This window comes from Triturus cristatus, chromosome 10 (assembly GCF_964204655.1).
Source record: "Triturus cristatus chromosome 10, aTriCri1.1, whole genome shotgun sequence".
Lineage (NCBI taxonomy): Eukaryota > Metazoa > Chordata > Amphibia > Caudata > Salamandridae > Triturus > Triturus cristatus.
In genome coordinates, this window is record NC_140593.1 from 858,213,968 (window position 1) to 858,236,737 (window position 22,770).

Sequence of the window (22,770 nt, forward strand, 5' to 3'; positions counted from 1 at the left end):
GACACATCACTAACCGGTTGGGGAGCACATCTCCAAGACCACTCAATTCATGGCATGTGGAGTCCTCAACAATAACAGCTTCATGTCAATCACCTAGAGCTTCTGGCGATCTTTCTGGCTCTCAAACCGTTTCAATTTCAGTTAGTACGCAAAACCGTATTTATTCGTACAGACAACATGGCAGCCATGTACTACATTAAAAAACGGGGGGGGACATACTCCCTCCAACTATCCCAGCTAGCACAGGGAATCTGGAGATGGGCCATTCATCACAAAATCTATCTCCTGGCAGAACACCTCCCAGGAGTGAACAATCAGATGGCAGATCGGTTCAGTCGACAGACGCAGCAGATTCACAAATGTGACTAACATCCTCAAGTCCTCCTCCCATTCTTCCAAATGTGGGGCTTCCCCAACATAGACCTCTTCGCCTCGCATCTAAACGCAAAATGCTCAACTTCGCGTCCAGGTATCCACACCCATTGTTCAAAGGCAATGCACTATGGATGAATTGGTCAGGGATATTAGCTTACGCTTTTCCGCTTCTCCCACTCATTCCATTAGTGGTTCGGAAACTCAAGCAAACGTCCCCGGCGCTAATCCTGGTGGCTCACACATGGGCACGTCAACCATGGTTCACAACCCTATTGGAACTCTCAGTAGTTAAACATCAAAAACTACGGATTTTACCCAGTCTCACCACCCAGAACCATGGCAAGATAAGACACCCAGATCCCTGCCAGCTCAATCTAGCGATCTGGCACCTGAACTCCTAGGCTTTCTAAATCTACCGCCAAACTGTATGAACATCATCAAGCAAGCTAGGCGTCCTACCACAAGAGCCTGCTATGCAGCCAAATGGAAGCGATTTGTGATTTACTGTAACATCAATCACATTAACCCGCTTGATGCTTCGGTACAAAGCATTATATGCTATTTGTTACATCTAAAACGTTCCAACCTAGCATACACATCGATCCGCTTACATCTTGCTGCAATAGCTGCATACCTCCAAAATAGGCAGCATCAATCTCTTTTTCGAGTACCTGTAATTAAGGCATTTGTGGAGGGACTCGAGTTATTCCACCGAGACGTCCACCTGCCCCAGTGTGGAATCCCAATATTGTTCTCACCAGACTAATGGGTCCAACTTTTGAACCATTGCACAGATGTGAACCATAATTTCTTACATGGAAAGTGGCTTTTCTAGTTGCTATCCTATCATTCAGAAGAGTCAGTGAGATCCAGGCATTAACCATAGAAGAACCTTTTTTGCAAATGCACCAAAACAAAGTGGTTCTTCGAACCAACCCTAAATTCCTTCCTAAAGTCATTTCTGCCTTTCACATTAATCAATCGATTGAGTTACCTGTTTTCTTCCCTCAACCAGATTCAGTGGCAGAACGTGCTCTACACACACTAGATGTCAAACGAGCACTACTGTATTACATTGAAAGGACAAAACCTTTCCACAACACCAATCAACTTTTTGTAGCCCTAGCTCCACCACACAAGGGCACTGCCATATCAAAATCGGGTATTGCAAGGTGGCTTGTTAAGTGTTTTAAAATATGCTATGCGAAGGCTAAAAGAACATTACCAGTTCCCCCTAGAGCACACTCAACACGTAAACTGGGGGCTTCTATGGCATTCCTAGGGCATATACCCATAGACGATATATGCAAAGCTTTAACATGGTCTACTTTTCACAAATTCACAAAACATTACTCGGTGGATGTGTTAGCAACACAACAAGCTAAAGTGGGCCAGGCAGTTTTACGGACACTATTTCATACTACTGCAACAGCTAAAGGTTAACCACCGCTTTGGGAGATAACTGCTGTATAGTCTATGCAAAAGCATATGATCTACAGCTCATATACCTCGAACGGAAAATGCTACTTACCAGTATGCATCTGTTCTCGGCATGTAGAGCTGTAGAATCATATGCGCCAACCCGCCTCCCCGGGGAACCTATACCAGTTGCAGTTCTATCTTAATTAGATACATACATTCATGGACATCTCCTTCTAACTACTGGCTCATTATCACCCTCTGTGGGAAAACAATCTAACAATGGAGTCGATGCCCATGCGCACCATCACCTAAGGGAGGAGCCACCTACCTCGTGACTGGAAAGACTTCTCCAAAGAATTTTTTTTTGCAAACATCCGGATCCAACACTAGATGGCAATCTATGCAAAAGCATATGATTCTACAGCTCTACATGCCAAGAACAGATGCATACTGGTAAGTAGCATTTTCCTTCCCATGAACAACTGGGAAACAGTCCGTCCAATCCACAGCCAGCGATGCCCTTCAAGATACTCTTTGGATGCTCCTGCTCCCTCTTTCTTCCTGTATCTACAGGCCAAGATTTAGAGGTTCAATCTTGTTTACCGAAGTCCTTCCCTGAGGAAAAAAAAAAGTCAATACCATCTCAGGAAGATATTATAATCCTACAAAAGCAACGTTTTCAGAAGTTACCAGACGCATATTATAATCTTAGTACAACGAGTAATTAAGAGACATTTGGAAGATCCATACTTACATGTAACTCATGTAAGATTTCATAAAGAATATACTAAATTCACCTCCAAACTTTGGGTTGGTAGAAGGCATAACCAAGGGTGGGCTAATCCTTGCCTCTATGTCCTTAACAGAATTGAAACTTTTAATTACGATAGCTAGAACATTTTCATTCTGTGTCAGGATCGTAGGCACGGATTAGCAGGTTTAAAGCTTTTCCACCACTAGTGATGCCAGATTTGGAACTGGTTTGAAATAAAACCTCCTAAAAGTAGAATTAGAGGACTAGTCTACCGCATTGAGGATATGCTATGACTGGTCTCCTGAAGATTAAGCCTTTGAAGCCATGGTTCTTCGCACAGAATGAGCTCCTAACACCGATTTGTCAATGCTAGCCTCTTGCATGACCCATCTGACCCACCTGGCAATAGTGGGAGAGGAAACTGCCTTGTGAGGTTTAGTGAGAGCAATCAGTAATTGTCGTTCCCTCTGAGGACGGAGACCCTCTGTCATGGATTCATAAGCCTTTATTGCCTTGACAACACACAACTTTGGAACTGGAGGGAACATAGCGTAAGAGACACTTCTTGAGTTACATTTTGTTCTTCTCGAAATGTTAAATGTCACCTGATCTTGAGTAAATACTCTACCTGTTATGTCTAACACACTCACTTTGGAGACCCAGCAATAAGATACCAAACACAACTAGGTGGCTAATTTCATCTACATCTGTTTACATTACAAGTATTTGTGAGCAGGCCTTGATTTGAAAAGGCGCAGAATTCTATTCACATCCCAAAGTGTAGAATATCAAGGTACCGGTAGGGAGAGACAATCTAATGCTCCTAAGCAGTTTGCAGACCAGAGGGTGTTCTTCCACCTGACGTCCATCCGTCGGAATATGGCCTGAACAAATGGCAGGTCTAAAGGTACTAATAGATCTGTATGCCAATCTTTCTGAAGCCAATGAGACCAGAAAGTTCAAGATATGGACAATTTCTTCCCCACAGGATCTAGTTGCCATTGATGAGACAAACTCAACCATCGAGACCAGGTCAAGTGGTATCGGTGTGTTGTACAATCTGCCCAGGACTTGGCAAGTAATGATGCAGTTTCCCAAGAAATACCTGCGACTTTCCAGCGCTCCAGGTAATCCTCCATGCCATAGGATGGATAGATCCCTCTAGCACTAGATGGTGACGATTCCCCGTGGGAACCCCGAGAAGATCTGGAAACAGGGTTGACTGATTGGAAAATCAAAAAGTCCCATCAGAACTGGAAACCAGACCTGAGATCTTCAAACTGGTGTTAACACCAGGTCCGCCTTCTGTCTCAGAAGTTGCGTAGACAGCCTCATGATCATGGTAAAGAGAGGGAATCCATATCTCTGTTCCATGCTCCAGTCTTGGAGAAATGAGTCTCTCACCACATCTTTGGGTCCAGCCTCAAGCTGCAGGAGCTGCTTAGTTGGTGATCCAGACACAAGGCAAACGGGTCCATGGTAAACAGGCCCCACCTGGATTGTATCATCAGAGACATTCGGGGATGTTGTTGCCAAAGGTTGACATCGTGCCAGTGACATGAATTTCAGTCAGTCACCTGACTTCCCCAGCAGGTGTTAGTCTTCATGGAGATCTGGTTGTCCAGACCATATGACCAGAGGTTTCAAGCCTAGTCTGAAAAGCTATTTGATTTTGTTCTTCCGAGATGATTGATGTAGAGGACTGCCGGTACGTTGTCCATCTTGAGAATGACACCGCATTGGGCTGTGTCCTTTGGTCCAGCATTTCCCTGCAAAGTACCCCACCGTAAGCTCCAGGCAGTTTATATGGACAGATTGTCTTCGTCAACCATTTTTCTCCTGTGGAGAAATCCCAGCAATGGGCACCCTCACCCGAGCCGCTGGCTGGGAACCAAAAATGGCGCCCCCGTTCCAGGTGTCCAAGCTCGGACTATGGTCGTTGAAAGCACTTAGGTGATGCGGTTACGTTGGATCAAAAGCCATGAACAAGCGAGCCTATTGTAGAAGTGACGGGCAAACATTGGGACCCGTAACCTGTATATGATACACGATCGGATGACGAGCTGTCTACATAAATTAGAGGGGGAAGTGCCTAAAACTATATCAACTTCTCTGCATCGAAGAATTGAATTTGCAGTAAATGAGATATTATGAAATTCTTTACCCATTTCGCCTTTTCAGTCGTATTGATTTGAAAAAATCCTTGATCTGAAACTGAGTGCAGTTGCACTGGTCAATATTGGACCCGGTTTTTTAACTAAGAGGAGAAAAATGTGCTGTCCTGAAGAAGGTGGCACTATTGCGAATATACCACCGAAACGCGTCGACGCCCAGAGTACATGTTGTGTTAAATTTGGAAAAGTCAGCAACAAGTTATAGACAGGGAATTCAGACCCATGCTTTATGCTGTCTATGTAGGTACCCAAATTAACATTTAGAAGACCTATTGTACTGTCTTTTTTATTATCCTTTTTTTAATTGTGTATTTTAAATCATTGTGCTTATCATGTATATGAATTAGTGTTTTCTTGATGTGATCAAACCTTTGTGTGCAATACATATTTGTGCATTTTTATACTGATTAAAATATATTAATATTTTGATAAGAAGTTGTAATCGACTTATATAAGTGCTTTAATCCTTAATGAGTGCGGTATGTGTGGACTACAAGTATGGTGGCTGTATGAGTGTAAAGTGTTGATCATATGGTTTATCCAAAGGGAACATTTATTTTAACTTCATAGTTACTGGGTGCTCCATCTCTTTGGATTTAAGAGCCCCCTCTCCTTGAGTTCAAGGTCCATGTGGGAGATCCATCATTGCATCTCCTCTTTAGCCTGTTCCGAGAGGATAACCGATTGAGAATATGTGAGACCTCATTGATGGTGGAAGATCTTAAGATGTTGTAAGGCCCAATAATGGAGGGGACCTGGCAAGATGGCTTGTATGGAGGATGTTAGAAGGTCCTTCTGAGTTCGTGTTTCATCTTGGTGAGCTTCTGAGATGGAAGGCTGAGTGGCTTGGATTGAATCCACCACAAACCCCAGAAATTGTAAGGTCTGGGAGGGTATGAGAGAAGATTTCTTCTCCTTGACCACAAAGCTGAGGGATTCCAGAAGGTGGGTGGTCATTTGGCGATAACTCGATAACTGCTTTGGGCATCGGTCCAACAGAAGGATATTGTCTTAGTAAATGAGCATTCTGAGCCCTCTGGCTCTCAAGTGGTCCATCGTGGGTTTTAGGACCTTGGTGAATCACCATGGAGTGGATGTTAGACCTAAAGGGAGGGAGATAAATTCAAACATCTGAGATCAATCGGGAATTGTAAGCGCGCTACTCACCCTTGAGGGTCTCAAGGCTCGGGCGGGGGGGGGGGGGGGGCGGGGTAGCAGCACCGTTCAGTCAAAGTGCCAGGTCTTGAGCGTCTTCCTGAAAATGTTCAGGGAGGGAGCTCGTCTGATGTCGATGGGGAGCTCGTTCCAGGTCTTGGCTGCGATGTAGGAGAAGGCTCTCCCACCTGTTCTGGCTTTGTGGATGCGTGGGGTTTCGGCAAGGAGGAGGTCGGCGGATCGGGGGTTTCTCTTGAGTACGTGGAAGGAGATTCTCTCGTTGAGATATTGGGGTCTGGTGTTGTGGAGGCATTTGTAGGCTTGGGTGAGTATCTTGAAAGTCACTCTCTTCTCAACGGGAAGCCAGTGGCGGTTATGCAGGTGTTTGGTGATGTGTTCATGTCAGGAGATGCCGAGGACGAGTCTGGCTGCCTTATTCTGAATGGTCTGGACTATGCGGATCAGAGACTTGTTGATCCCGGCGTAGAGGGCGTTTCCGTAGTCCAGTCTGGTGGTTATGGGTGCGTGGGTGAAGGTCTTCCTTGATTCGGGGGGGATCAATTTGAAGGTCTCTCGGAGGATGCAGAGGGTGTTGAAGCAGCTGGAGGCGATGGCGTTGATCTGTCGGGTCATTGAGAGAGAGGAGTCGAGTATGATGACGAGGTTTCGGGTGTTGTCTGTGCGGGTGGGAGGGCTGACTAGGGCAATGGGCCACCTGGTGTTGTCCCATGCAGGACGAGGACCTCTGTCTTCTCCGAGTTGAGCTTCAGGCAGCTGTTGCTCATCCAGGATGTGACGTCCTTCATTCCTACCTGAAGTTCAGTCTGGTGGTGTCGGGGTCCTTGGTGGGATGAGATCGCCATTGGAACTGCAGGAAGTGACTGTGAGGAGAAAATATAGGGATTGTGTGATAACCATCTTTTAGATCGAGACACACTATCCAATCACCTGAGTAGGTGGATCCCTTCCATTTTGAAGTAGCAGAAGACCAACCACTCTTTGAACTCTTTCAGATGTATTACTGGGCGTTGGCCCCATCACTTTTCGCCTCTAGAAAAAGTTTGCTGAGAAAACCATAGGGATGTAACTGGGCCTGAACAATCGCTCCCTTCTCCAAGGGTTGTGAAACCTTAATATCCACTATATCAGTTTGGGATTGGGGAAAAGCTAGAGGGGGCGGCTTCTGAGACTGAAATGGGGAATCGTAGAATTCTATGTGGAAGCCCATCACTGTTTGAAGCACCCAGGCGTCTAAGGTAAGAGCCTCCTAGTTGTGGAAAAATGTTGACAGTCTACCCCCAAGTCTGATCCCCGAAAGATGTTGAACACTGACCTTGAGAAGAATTGGGGAATGCTTTGTTCCTGGAACTCCCTCTTGAGCCTCTGTGGTGGGGTAAAAATCTGGAGGGAATGAAGTTGCCGAAACTGGATGAGTCCTGCCACTGGTCCCGCTGCATCCCTGATCCTCTGGAGGATGCCTGGTGCATGCCTCGAGTGGCCGAGCGCCCCTACCACGATCAGCGTTGGCAAAAACACCAGGAGGGAAATTTCCTCTTAATGGATGTCTGAGCCTTAGCCAGGGAATTGAAAGTATTGACAAATTTCCCTAACTCTCGAATGAAGGGTTCTCCAAATAGGCCCCCTTGCGCAGTGGTTCCTGCTTCAGATGTAGCCAATTCCCCTAGTTTGGGATGTATTTTTTTATTAACGGTGATCTGCGCCTTTCGGTGTAAATTGTGCAGTTCCCGTTTCCCCAGAAAAATTATGGCACGTTGAGCTTGAGCCCATCCTTGTAAAACCTCAAGGAAAATAAGGTTGCCGGGTGCCTTAGCATCTTCGGCCATGTCCAGGATCTTGGACAAGGGGCCTGCCACATATAATAGTTTATCCTGACATGAGCGCCAAGAGCGGTCTATCTTTTTTGAGGTCCCTTAAAATTTGGCCAAAAAGGTGGCCATCCTGGCATCCGTGTCAGGGGTGAGGGCGACTTTGCCCTCCTAAGAGGGATGTGGGCATTCAGCCTGCAGGCAGCTACAGTCTTGGTTGTCCAAAGGTATCTGCAGGCAGCCAGCCACATAGGTAGCTATCTTGGGAGCTGGCAAACATTCTGTGGAAAATGGGTTTAACAAGTCATCCGGGTCTAGCATGTATGGGTCTGTAGAGCCATTATCTGATAGTGGCTTCCCTGACAGGGAGGAATGATTATTGGATGGGCGCCAAGGTCTGGTTGCCTCCCCATCGCCTTCTGTGGCTGTAAGGGAGTCATCCCTATCTACATGGTCCGGAGGATGGGGAGAAAAGAATTAATAACCCCCCCCTCCCCCCGCATCCCCCCCCCCCCCTCCCATGGGACTCCATGACAGACTTTTTTTAGGTACGCCAAAGCATCTAAGTCGTCACCTGGCTCGTTTGTTCTTAGCATCTGATTTTACCTGAGGCTGCCCTGAAGGTGTAGGGGCCCAGAGGATTCTTCCCATGGAGCGATGAATTGTAGGCACAGTGCTTGTATTTGGACGATCGTCCTCTCCAAGGGTGCCACCATCTGTGAAACTGCTTTAAATATGGAAACATCCATTATTTGGCAACATTCGTCATCAATAGGGAGGTAGGTTATTTCCTCCTCCTCCTCCTCCATGTACTCATTGATGTTCTCCCCCAAATACTCAGCAGGGTCTTGCATCCTGGACAACCTCCACAACATCGGACTCAAACAGATCATACAAGAACCAATGCACTCAGTGGAAATCACCCTCGACCTTTTATTCACAGCAGGGAATACCATCACCTTCAGCCACACCTCTGGACTCCCCTGGATGGACCACCGCTGCGTCCACTTCGCCTTCAAACTAACATCCCCTACAGACGTTACACCAGCTCCAGCACAGGAATTGGAACAAGGTCCGCAACAACAGCTCGCCGCCAGCCTCAGCAGTTCTACTCCGATCGCCACAGATGATGACCCTACCACCGCTGCCTGCACCCTACACAACTGGATCACCGACTGCGCCAACACCCTCGCTCCCCTCAAGAAAGCCTCCAACCCGCACGTCAAGAAAGCCAGCTGGGTGCCACACTTTCCCCTTCGCTGTTCAGCGGACATGGACGGATCCGCTAGGGCGCTACGTTGCGGTCGCAGGACTGTGGGAGGGCCGAACGCTCATACTAGTGGCGACGTACATTCCTCCCGGCTTACAAGCTCAATCCTACAAGGACCTAGGCGGCTTTTTACTCGGACTACCTGCAGGACACCTAGTGATTGGGGGAGATTTTAACTCCGTTCTATCAGGGGAATGGGATAGGCATCCACAACGGGATATAGGGCCGGGGCAGCAGTGGCTCCCCCACTTCCTTGACGCCTTTGGTCTTGTCGACCTTTGGAGGAAACGGCATCCCACTTGTAGGGAGTGTACCTTTTTGTCGGGGGCACACAGTACCCTCTCTAGAATCGACGACGTCCTCTTCCCCCGTACAGACAGACATGACCATGACGGAAGTTAAGCACCTACCTAGACGTATATCTGACCACTCACCAATCTGGGTTCACCTGACAATAGGGGACAAGAGAGTCGGAGGCATAGTGCCGATAAATCCCTGGCACCTTAAAGGTCCAGAGACCAGAGCGATACTGGTGAAGGTAATTGACCAATACTTTGTGGATAACGAGGGCACGGTGGGGTCTCCTTCCACTTTGTGGGAGGCATTCAAGACAGTTCTTAAGGGACAGGCTATATCAGTAGTGGCGTGTAGACGTAAGGATAAAGAAAAACAGTTGACCGATATCGAGCGCGAAAGCGCTCGGCTGGAGGAGAGAATTGGACAAGACCCGGACGATGACATCTCACATCAACTACAGATAAGAGCAGCAGAATATAAAGCCATTGGTACAGATGCTGCTAAAACCCTTGCGCGTGATAGAGATGGGCGTATCTATGACCAGGGTGACAAGGCGGGCAAGCTGATAGCCTGGCTGGATAAGAAAGAAAGGGAACAAAGAGTGGTACCTGAACTCAGGAGTGCTTTGGGGGTACTCCTCACTGAACCGCACGACGTAATACGGGAACTCGCTTTACACTTCGAGACAGTGTACCGGAAAAGCTCTGAGTTCACGGAGGATGACTCTGCCGAATTCTTAGCAGACATCAAGCTAACGACCTTTACTGACCAAGACCGAGAACAGATGGAGGAAGATCTCACGTCGGAGGAACTGATCAAAGTAATCGGTGATCTTAGGGTGGGCAAGGCACTAGGGCCCAACGGCCTCCCAATTGAACTCTACAAGCTCAAGCCAGACAAGATAGTGCCACATCTGAAGGCCATGTATTACGATAGTATGACAACAAGTAAATTGCCGAGGGATCAGCGCATAGCCACACTTGTTGCAATCCCCAAACCAGGGAAACAGAGGAATGAATGTACCTCGTACAGACCAATATCACTTCTTAACGCAGAACCAAAAATACTGGCCAAACTATTAGCCAACAGACTTAGGCTTATCATAACTAAACTAGTGCACCCCGACCAATCGGGCTTCATGCCTCATCGCAACACAGCCCTCAACCTGAGGCGCCTTCATGGTGTACTGGGGCGTTGCCCCGGAATTCAGGAGGACGCAATGGTGGTCTCGTTGGACGCCACCATGGCGTTCGACACCCTTGAATGGGCATACCTCTTTGCGGTGCTCAAAAAGATGGAGTTTGGGCCCAAGTTTATAGGGTGGGTACACCTTCTGTACGCCGAACCACTAGCACAAGTATCGGCCAACAATAAGATGTCAGAGGTGTTCACACTGGGTAGAGGAACCAGGCAGGGCTGCCCTCTCTCACCGTTGCTGTTCGCACTCTCCCTTGAACCGCTCGCGGCCTGGATACGTAGAGATGTCGCCGTTCGAGGACTCCGTTGGGACCGAGGGTTGGGAGGACAGGATCTCGTTGTACGCTGACGATATCCTACTCTATCTTCCCCTGCACGTTCATTAAGGGTGGTACTGGATATTTTTGCCAGTTTCGGACGAAACTCAGGTTTTCGAATTAATTGGAGCAAGTCGACGATTTACATGCTCCATGGAACCGCTCCCTCTCTTCCTAGAGATGCAGGTAGCGGATGATGGATTTCGATATCTTGGTATATTTATAACCACCGATGTCAGGAGGCGATATGAACAAAACCTGGTGCCTCCCTTGCAGAGACTCTGAAGGGATGTTGATGTCTGGAAGAAGTTTCCCCTGTCCCTTCTCGGGAGAGCGGCACTGTTTATGATGATGGCACTACCTAGATTCCTATATGCCCTCCAAAATTACCCGGACATGGTACCGCAGGCCTTCTTTAAGGAGGTAGAGTCCCTGCAGAGAGACCTACTGTGGGATGGTAGACCTCGAATAGCACTAGGTAGGCTCACGTTAGGGTGGTATGATGGGGGTATTGCCCTGCCAGACATCAGGAAATACTATTGGGCAGCGCAACTAGCTGCGATTAACCAATGCCAATACGGAAATGGGGATGACCCTGCATACGGAATGGACAGGTGGTTACTGCCGGGCGGTGACTTCACGAGATCACTTTATTCTAGGCCTACTAGGTACACGCTCACAGACCCCACGGAACACGCGGTACAGGTATGGCACGCGGCCAACAAAGCGCTGGGATGGGCCAATAGGCTCACATTGGCCACCCCCCTATGGGATACGGAACAGCTGGGGACTCTGGGGCGAACCAAAGGGTTTGACAAATGGGACCTCATCGGTATTTCACACATCCGGGACCTTTGGGGGCGGAATGGAGTGGTAACTTTTGCTGCACTGCTACAGACACACGAAATGGCTGCATCAGAACAGTTTCGTTATGCGCAGATTCGTCACTCTCTACAGGCTAACATCCCACTAGGCACTGAGCTGCCTGCGGCGTCCCCGCTTGAAGACAGACTGCTCAATGGGCATTTGCCAGACAAATGCATATCCCTCACATATAAAAAGCTCATTCACCACACCCCTGACCCTCTCACGGCACTTAGGGAAAAATGGGTAAGGGATGGTCTGGAAATAGACGATGAAGAGTGGCGGGATGCACTCTCTTCACCCAAAGAAGTGGCTATATCTGCAAAACTGAAACCAGTACAGCTAAACGTTCTACATAGAGTCTACCTCTCAGGGACCCAACTAATACACATGGGTACAAGTGTGGATGGGTTATGTAGGAGGAGATGTGGAATGAAGGGCGAGTTCCTACATGTTCTCTGGGAGTGCCCAATAATTCAAGACTATTGGCGAAAAATGCTGAAAGTTATAAGTACGGTTTGGGGGGTGCCTTTGCTGCCTGAGGCCAAGAGATGCCTGCTGAACATTTGGGAGCCCACAGATTTAAATGTGAAGGGGAGGATCTGGGCCACACTTGGGCAGATGATTGCCAAGCGCAATATAGCGCAGTTATCGGGGGCCGCTGCAGCACCCACACTGAAGAAATGGAAAGAGGATATGGACTGGTGTATGGTTCGAGAGAAAACTGTCTACACTGCACGGGGATGTCCCCAAAAATGGTTGGCAATTTGGACTAAGTGGAATGTGTACCGGGGGGGATTGTGTGAACCACCAATTGTCTCGTCCCCAGAGGACCACTGTAGGGTGTAAAATACACTGCATGTACCGTAAATATTCTAGTCATGATGAAAGTTATGTACTGATAAGTGTGACAAAAGGATACCATTGTACTATACGAGCTACAGATCTGTACTGCATGACAAGCCATCAACAGTCAACTTGCCGCCTTCATAGAAGAAAACAACCTCCGCCACTTCTCCCAATCAGGCTTCAGGAAGGACCATCGCACCGAAACCGCCCTTCTCGCTGCGACAGATGACATCTGCTCCCTCCTAGACAGAGGAGAGACTGTGGCTCTCATCCTCCTGGACCTCTCTGCGGCCTACGACGCGGTCTCTCATCGTACTCTAACCCGCAGACTCCTAGACGTGGGAATCCTAAACAAGACCTGTGACGGGATCCGCTCATTCCTCTCTGACAGAACGTAATGGGTCAGACTCCCCCCTTCCCTCTCGGAACCCACACCAACCACCTGAGGAGTCCCCCAAGGATCCTTCATCAGCCCGACCCTGTTCAACATCTACACGGCACTGCTCGCATCCATCGTCCACACGGACTCAACATCGTATCGTACCCGGACATCACCCTACTCCTCCTCTCCCTATCCAGCAAACCCAACATCTCCAAACACAACTTTCAGGATGGAATGGAAGCAGTCGCCAGGTGGATGAAGAACAGCTGCGTGCAACTCAACACAGACAAAACCGAGGTACTCATCATGGGCCCGAACTCCGATGCTTGGAACGACACCTGGTGGTCCTTTGGCCTCGGAATCCCTCCCCTTCCCACAGACCACGCACGCAACCTCGGCATCATCCTGGACTCTGAACTCAAAATGGACCGCAAGATCAAGGCTGCCACCTCCTCCTGCTACCACACCCTCCGCCTGCTCTGAAAGACCTTCAACTGGATACCCATCGCACACAGGAAAACCATCACACAAGCCCTTATCAGCAGCAGACTGGACTACGGCAACGCACTGTATGCCAGGATCAACAAGAACCTCACCCACAAACTCCAGAACGTTCAGAACGCCGCCGCCAGACTTGTCCTCAACCTACCGTGCCACTGCCACATCAGGCAACACCTACGGATACTACACTGGCTCCCCGTTGAGAAGAGAATCACCTTCAAACTTCTCACCCATTCCCACAAAGCCCTCCACAACACTGGTCCCGCCTACATGAACCACCGCCTTGCGTTCCACGTACCCCAAAGATCCCCCTGCTCGGCCCAGCTCTCCCTCACGACGGTACCACGCATCAAGAAGACCAGATCAGGAGGACTCTCCTTCTATCTCTCCGCTGCCAAGGCATGGAACTTCCTCCCTCTCCACCTCCGACAGACACCATCACTCCCCAAGTTCTTGAGGGACCTCAAGACCTGGCTCTTTGACAGACCCCATTGAACACCCAGGAAATACGAGACCTCCCACCCCCCAATGATTGATTGATTGCATCTTATAATGGCTGAGTATAGCCCAATAGATATCTGTAAGTAAGTAGAGGGCTGTGGTAACTGGTGGAAAACCAGGTAGGGTAATTAAGGTTTACTGCAGGTAAACAATGAAGTGGTTCCTTCCCACCAACCCGTTCTGTGGAGTGGCCTCCTTGAACCATCACAAAAGGTCCCAAATTAGAGATCTGCACATGTTCACAGTAAAATGTTCGAGCTCCATGTCCGAGGGCCCAGAAAGAGTTGAACAAGAAACTGAAGTCAGCACACTGGGCTGTTGTCTATTTACTGCACCACTCTATCACTAGTGGTTCGGAGGAGGACTGCTGAAAAAATATCTGGATCCAACTGGTGCCCGGGGAATATTCTAACAGTAAGGAAACTGCAATAGAGTATCCAGCAGAAAAAGTCTTAACAAAGGTATGTACCTTTTTCATCTGTGAGTTTTGAGGTGCGGTAGTGTCCAGCAGCTTGAACCCCATGTGTTTGCTTCTTTATTCATTACTGCATTAAAGACAGCTCCAAGGATTGTCAGGGCCTGTGGGTGTCCAGAGAGCAACCCTTCAACTTTTTCAGAACACCCAATGTAAGGTAGGAAATATGTAGATATTTATCAATGTTCATGGCTGGCCGTCTACCATTCCCATCAGTGTAACTTAGTAACTCGGGTGGTCAAGAGTGATCTCGGCCATCACTAGGGTAAAGTATTTCTTCTATAGTGTGGCCACCCTTTGAGATCATTTCACAAACTCAGAGTAGTAGACCTAATCATAGCTAAAACGCCTTAGGAAAGTACAGTTGGTCTCCAGCAAGCGTGTTTCCTGTAGCATCTGGACGTCGGATGAGCAGAGCCTAGAATACGGAACAACTTCCCCTCTCTTGATCTTATCTACCAGTCCATTAACACTCCATGATGTGATATCCTGTGATGGTATCTATTCATGCCATGTAGTCAAAAGGGTGTTGTGTTATGTTTTGGAATAACTCTGTTTGACGTTGAAACTAAGAACCCAGAATAATTCCCTGCTCCACCTCCCTACAATTTCTACTGTGAAGCTAACCAATACCAAAACAAACCACTCATAATAACTTTGAACTTGATAATTTGCACCCCCCCCCCTTCTTGCTCTATATAAGTAGCAGATGACCCCAATACCCCTACCTGGAGGTTTGAAGTCATGATAACTAGAATAGTATTATCGCTAATAATGGAACTATGGTTACAGTTGAGTATTCTATTTTCCCTGCATGTCTTCTAAGTGCTATACATGTTCATATCATTCAACTTTTCTTCCCCTGCTGTTTTTTATCAGTTTCCTTGGAGCTGCTTTGTCATCCAAATGCACAGAGCTCAAAGGTGTTTCTCCTGGGCTGCCAAAGTCTTTCTTCTCATAAGGCAACCTCCATCACAGAGTCTCAGATTTTTGGACTCAAAGCGGTTGTTTGGTAGCCGTATGGTCGGCCATTCCTCAACCCGTACTGAGACAGAATCTGAGATGTCAAAGACATAGTCTTTCATTTGGTGCACAGCTTTCAGCTTTGCTGGAAAAATGTATTTGTAGTCCTGATCCATAGTTCTAAGCTTTGCTGTCACCCCTACAAAGGTGTGTTGCAATTTTTAAGCACGGCGAGTGTAGTCCGTGAAAATTATCACTCATTGGCTCCTATAGAATAGTCTTTTGTTGGCCCAGGGTACTGCACGGATGGTGTCCCCTCTCTTCATAATTAAGTTGTTTTATGATGAAGGGTACTGGGGTGTTCCAAGGGGAGGCTGAGCTGACAGAGCTGTGTCTGTATCCAGAAGCACCTTTATCAGGGAACCAAGACAGCCACCATCACCATAGAAAGTGTTAAGGTTCCTGACCGCTACATCCTCCGGTAACTCCACAATGCAAAAGGTTGTCGTGGCAAGGTTGACTTTGCATCTTCTGTCTTTCCTTGAGCTGTCAAGTTGTTTCCTCCAGGCGCTTCCCTGTTCTATGGAGATCATGTATGAGTCTTCCCCCCCCCCCAAATCTGAGATGCTTGCTTCTTGCGTGACGATACGGCACAACATTGTGCTGATCTTGGCGCTGCTGGGACTCATCAGTTGCCACTTTCCCAATCTTGGATAACAGCAAGGTAGGAGAGTCCTGCATAGCTTTTTAGTATAGTATCTGGGGATGCCAGTGAGTGGGAGTAGAGGCGAGGCAGCAAGGTCGTAGTCTGTATCTGAGGCACCATATCATAGTCAGCCCTGGTGAACTGGTCCAATTTAGTTAGCACATTCGTCTTGTGCTATTCCTTTTGGGTGGGCTGTCAAAATGCACTTGGGATCACCAGCTTTCCCCTCCATTCAGTAGGCTGCAGGCACCTCTCCAAAGGCCAGTATTGTATTGAGGGAAGTCACTCTAGGATTAAAGGAGTGAAAGCAGAGAGCAGAGGTCTTCATGTTGTGATGATAACCTACTATGGTCACATGTGAGCCTCGTGGTTCATTCCAGCGAGGCAGGTCTCTGTCTATGCAGGGGCTGTGTCTCACACTATCATATGTGGGCTGTGTCAGATTATAAGCTGGTCTTGTGGTTCCGGCCAGACCAGTCACTCCAAAAAAGGGGACTGGGGGCCCCACCACAAATGAGGCCCAGGTCCTGCTTTGCCTGTTCACAGAGAGCCACAGTGCTTTTGTGGCAGTGAGCAGTATTCTAAGCCGGCCCTTCCTGCTCACCTCCCTATGGGGTTGGGCATGAGCAGCTCGTACTCACTTCAGCAAAAGATTCAGCAGGCAACAGTGCCCATCTCGGCTCCCTTTGTCGCCTTACTCCTGCCTCTCTGCAGCCCACCGTGAGAGATCCCTCTGAAGGATGGCTAAGAGCCAAGTGTCTCCTTCAGCTGTTCAAATAAGGGCCGCGGGCCACAACTCCTGCAGCTCTGTCTCTTTTCATACCTACCCCTCTTTGCCAACCATGCCCACTGCTGGGACCACCTTCAAGGGGCCTCCTTTGCAGTCCAGGTCGGCTCCTGAACTTTACCATATGCGTCTGGCCCATCGGCTGTTCACTGACTGGTGTCTCCTCTCTCCTAGCGAATGATGCTGCCAGGCAGGGTGGGCGACTGACATCCACCACTGACACAGTGGAACTCAGGATTATGGTGGATTGAGCAGGATCTTGAGGCCAGTTACGAGGGCTCATTTAGAGCACGTCCGCCATGTTAAACACTAGGCCACCCCCTAAAGAAACTAAGATCTAATCACACACACACACTCACAAATTCTACCTGCCTAGCTATGTGAATGAAATGTGAGATTGTGTTTCTTCTCTGTTTTTAGTCTTTATGTAAATCTGGCTTGATCTCTGTGAATCAAGGAATGCATTACTCCATCCAATCCATGAGTCAATCCCTTTATAAAATGTGGACGTTTAAATTGAGGAGTTATGTAGGGCTAGAACATTGGAGTTTGTATTTAGTTTCAAGATTAGGGATATTGTTGTTTCTTCAATAGACTGAGTCTTGCCCTAAATGTCATTGACTCCAGTGGACATCTCCTTTAGCAGGGGCACCTGCTGACGGGCAAAGGTCTTATCATATTTTTTCATGAAGCCATCTGCTCCTGGGCATTAGCTTGTTCCTTGCCATTAATTGTTGGAGTAACCTCCAATATACAGTGGCGGACAGTAATTAGAGCATAGTGGGTGCGGGGGGCACAAATGCAGACTCGCAACCATGCAGTTACAGTGGGATGGGTTCAGCAAGGATTGCTGGATAGACTATGCCACCAAACCAGATTTTCAGCGTGGGAAAGCTGTCTCCAAGGATATTTTGCTAAGTCGTGTTATTTGAATGGTAAAGATCCCCTAGTGTTGAAGCCAAAACCGCCTACTTGTAGTTGTGTTTTTTTTTATTACCAGGTACTTGCATAAAAATAGAACCGAGGGAATGTCTGGTGCAGAGCATTGTAGGTCCTGCAGGCTGGGGGTGTTAAAAAGGCAGCTTGCCAATCCCTGTGCAGCCCAAAGCATTAGTTCTTTATTGTTTGTAAAAAAAAAGTTATTTCTTTGATGATGTTCATGATGGAGAACTACAAATATGGATAAATTATTTTTCCTTTAATTACAAACCATCAAAGAAAAAGTACCCAATATAAGGAATAGCTACACTACGAATATTTTCGCCAGCCTCGATAAAGTGATATTTTTCCACCACACCCTTGCTGCCCCACTCACCTTCCAGGATTGGAGGCCTTCATTTGCTGCTCATGGAGCGGGCAGGTGTCTGCATGGGGGCTAATGTTGGACTTGTGGTCCCTCATCAGTGGTCATGGCTGAAAGATGGGAAGGAATTAAAAACAAATTAGCGGAGGAAGACACTGCAATAGTACTGCATAAACAAAAGTAAAGCTGAAGAACTGACTAGAAAGTGTGCAGAATTGATGATGATCAGTGCTCTTCCATGTATGCGGTTTTAATGCTATTTATGACCTGTGCTGTAGTGACAAGTGTCTTTCTTTACCCTCAGATTTCTTAGACGGATCCATTAAAAGACAGTGGCCATCTCCCATTGGACCCTCTCGATACCAGGCTTGTGACCAGGAACAGGAAGGTGCACAAGGTCTTCCATGGTATTGGTTCCTGGCTTCGAGCACCCACCTTGAGCTGTCTTCCTCGTTGCCTTCCTGTTTCTCCATGGGTCGCATGCCCTCATCGTGCCATGATGGGGGTGATTGGTGGTCACTCTGTGTGTGTTTGCGTGCGGTGGATGTGAGCGTGATGGATAGATTCGGAGTTCTTCTCAAGGATAAGAAACTCTTTTATGCTGCTTTGCCTGGACAGTGTTAACTCCCGGGATGTTGGAGTTGCTTAATATATCAGTGAGAGACTTTTTGTGTTTTTATTTTTTATTTTTACTTCATTAACTCTAAGAGTAAAATAAGCTATTTTACATTTCTTTTACAAAAAGAGAAAAAAAAGAGAAGTATTTATGAACATTGGCCTGTAAAGAGAATTGAAAATCTGCTAACTACACATTCTGCTATTGGAACCGAGGCACCTCATATCACTACCCACTAGGCTACCTGCTGCCGCATCAGTTAAGGGGGTACAGGGGCATCGACTGAGAGGATGAGAAGTTTATTTATTGTTCTTAGTTTAATGAGCAAGAATTGTATTTGTACTTTTGATGCTCCCGTTTCGTTCTATGGCCTTGGCCTAGATATGCTAAGGCCCTGAAGAGTCACTTGCACCTTTTCCAGAGATGAATCTGTGCGTGCAGATTCTAAGAGAGAAGCAAAAACACTAAGTCCTTGCCTAGCCAGGAGTCCCCCATGGTTTTCAGGGATGAAATTTCAAACACCTACTGCACCGATAAGAAGACGCCGGGAGGTGTTCACCTATGTTATCAACTTGCACTGCTTGATACCAACTCTTCTACACAGTGGATGGCCGACTTTGAGTTCCAGTCAAATAAAAGATGGGGAATGCTTGTCTGATTCGGGAGCTGTGGTTCCCCTTACTCAGTAGGAAATTGTGATTGTTATGTAGGAGGTGACTGGATCTGTTTCACAAAAGAACTGTGTATCTAGGTCACAGCAGCTGGTAGGGGTGGGACCAGAGTGAGATTGAAGGCTGGTGGTCTCTATCCCTCACCTGCTACCCTAAACACTTATGGCAGGCCCTTTAACTGTACCTTTCATGTGGTACAGTGTGTGCATCCATATTGTAAAAATTCGGTCATGCCAGTTTACACCTAGCCAGGAAGAGCCTTGGAGACACAGCCAGCAGTGAACACTTATGGCCAGAGCAGTGAATTGGATTAAATTGTTCCAAAAGGGATAATACCCTGTTGAAGACAGTGCTTGCACTTGAAGGAATGTCATCGCTGTTGGATAGTCTGGATGGATGTCAGGTTCTGAACTTGCTAGATTTAGCAGAGTGGAGGAAAATGCCCCGTCATTTCTCTTTGCTTGACCTTTGCACTGTAGGTTATTTATATTGGGTGTTTTAAAATTTGCTTAGCAATTATGAGCACTATTAGCTAATGATCTCCCTAGCAGTACCCCTAGTATATAGGAATCGTGAGCCTGGCACAACATGCCTTGCATATCCTGTTCTATTCCTTTAACGCCCTCTCTCCTGATGATGTCACTTATGTAAGGGTAGGCGATTTCTGCAAGCATGACGTGTATCCTCATCGCCATTGTTATACTTGATATGAACAGACTTTGTGCCATTGGACAGCAGAGCGGCACAGCCACATTTCCATGGTGCTGACTTTCCCGGAGCTGCAGGGGTGTGTCTCAAGGCCTGGGTGTTTGGGTCCTACATCCACAATGGAACTAATGTGTGCGCCAGATAAATTAAATGTTTACAGACTTGTTTGTCACTTCTTGTCCATTCTTTACTGACTGGGGATCTCATGTGCAACCATTCACGTGTAACCAGTGCTGATATGTGTATGCAAAGTGTTTGAGAGCCAGCTACCAGTGCTGCTGAATACCAACGGTGCCTAGTCTCGCTTGGTTCCTCCTCATGCCTCTTGCTCTCATCACCCTAGACGTCCTGTCTCTTTAGCTCTCTCTTCCATATTCATTTTCATGTCTACTAGCTCCCGCTATCACTGTTTTCTTCTCTCTCCTTTTTTTTTCTTCTTTGCTTTCTATTTCGTGTTCAAAATTTGATCCTGAATAATAAGTCCAAGTACCCCAAAATATGTGGCGGTGCGCACCTCCTGCTGCCACTGCCACAAACTAAGCCCTGTTGCACCTATCCTCATCACTGGCAATGTAGCACAGAAGTGACACAGGCATGTTGACACTTAGCAAATATCGTACTACATGTGCACTTATGATTGACTAGCTGTACAAAGTCGTAAATCATTGTAACTGCTCCACAAGGCCCAACAGCAACATACTTTACAAAAAACCTAAATAAACTCCCCAGCTTCCTAGCTGGCAGAAGACGAACACCCTTTATGTTCTGACTTCTGAATTGTGGATGAGGTCAATATTCCTCTTGCCTCCTGATCTATTTCATAATGTTTCCCCTGTTGTCATGACCATCAAAGCCTTGTGTTCCTTACCCGTATGCCCCTGGGTACAATGCTGTAAAATTTACTTTTTCTCAAGTATGCATAAAATGTCTCTAAAACTTTGCTAATACTGCTTATTGTCTTCACTGGCCACCTGGATATTGTTACTCCTGCCTCCACCCTCTTATCTGTTTTGCTGTTTCTTGGACCTTACATACTCCCGCACCATCCTCCTCAATGCCATCAAATATATCTCTGGATCTGCGAAGAATGTATGAACCCCGGTTCTTGAGATTCAAGGCATGCATACACTATGTTCTGATGAGCTTATGTGCCCTACTCCCAAGTGCTTCTGTTTCTCTGTTGAGCTCTCGTCTGGCCCTGTCCACATCCGCCGCATAAACAGCCCCTCCCTGAGATGTTTATTATTATTAAAATGCTTCTCCGCCATCTTCCTACCTATCAAAGAACAGCACACTCAACCATCCCCAACACAAACTTTTCCACTTCCTCCTGCCTTCAAACTGTTCCTCTGCCATCATTCGTTCTCAAATGCACGCCACCCCTTACATATGGTTTCCAGGCTTTCTTTTAAGTACCTTGCTCGGGCATCCTGATCAAAGCTTCCACCATGTTTTCGATGTTTAGCTCTCCTGTTGCCATTGATACTCTGACATTGATGTTTGCTTGTCCTTTACCTTTGAAGCCATGCGGCGAAACTTCATGCACTGAGAGCAGGCCTGCATGTCAACCACCATTAGACTCTCCAGGTACATGAAGCAGCATCAGACCACATTCAAAACTATGTATTGCATCACAGTCACCCTCTGCAGTCAGGTCATCCACCAGCCTTTAGCTGACATGCGCTGTGAACAACTCGAGGACGTCTATGCCAGGTCTATAGCTAACCCAGTCTACTGGCCATTGCTCTGCATACTGTTCTGCAGCCCAGTAAACCTACTTTGTCCTGCCAATCCCTCACCATCTCATCCAGGGACATACAACTTCTAATGAAGCCAGCCAGAAATTCATTCTATATTGCCAGATATTCTCTCGCTCTGCTGTTCATGAGGCTGTGTGATCGGACAGTCTCAGCCCTCTCGTCAACGTGGCTAGTCTCCTGCAAAAGTTTGTTGCAGGCATTATAAATTTACATGTGAAATCCGGGTGTGCCAGACATTTGTAACCACGCCTCAGTTTACATTTCTTCAACCTCATTGCTTCGGCCACCAGTCTGGTCACTTGTCTAGCTTCATGACTTGCCACTGAATCCTGTTTTGTTCCTGGAACACGAATGCAGTCACTCGACCTAATATACGTTTCTCTGCCAGGACCATGCTAAGCTCCTTCCCACCCAGAATGCTGCTAAGCAACGTAGGACATTCCTCTGATCAGTCCCCCAGTTCACAAACTGGAAATCATCCGCGTAATGCAGAACCTGGCTGTTGTCAGGGCACCCCCTTAACTTCTAAATATTAAGAACATGCGAAACTTTGAAAAAACACTGCACAGCCCATATGCATGACTTAATCAGCAAAGATACTGCCCCCATTTGCGTACTCAACAAATCAAAGTTGTCTCTGTTTACTGGCAGCAGGCGAAAAAGACTGATTTCACGTTGCACTTGCCCATTTCCGCCCTCTGTTTCCATGCTTTCACCATCACGAGCGCCCAGTGGTCAAAGTGGGGGAAAAAAAAGTAGGGGAACTGTGGGCGGAGAATCAGAGGGCGGAAATAACCTGAGGATTGGATCAGTGGGCGGAGTTAGAGGTGTGGCCAGGATTGGCAAAACATCACAATCTTTAGTATTTGTTTGGCATGTCACTGACCAGTTACAGCT

At 47.3% G+C, this 22,770-nt stretch overlaps 1 protein-coding gene across 1 annotated transcript in view; it reads left to right on the forward strand.

Moving 5' to 3' along the window:
- Positions 1–20,278, forward strand: part of LOC146796113 (autophagy-related protein 9A-like) — a 236,975-nt gene extending 216,697 nt beyond the window's left edge. The window contains exon 15 of the mRNA XM_085628481.1: positions 18,423–20,278. The gene's annotated coding sequence lies outside the window, so the exon portion shown is untranslated. The remainder of the gene's footprint in view (positions 1–18,422) is intronic.
- The last annotated feature ends 2,492 nt before the right edge of the window (positions 20,279–22,770 follow it).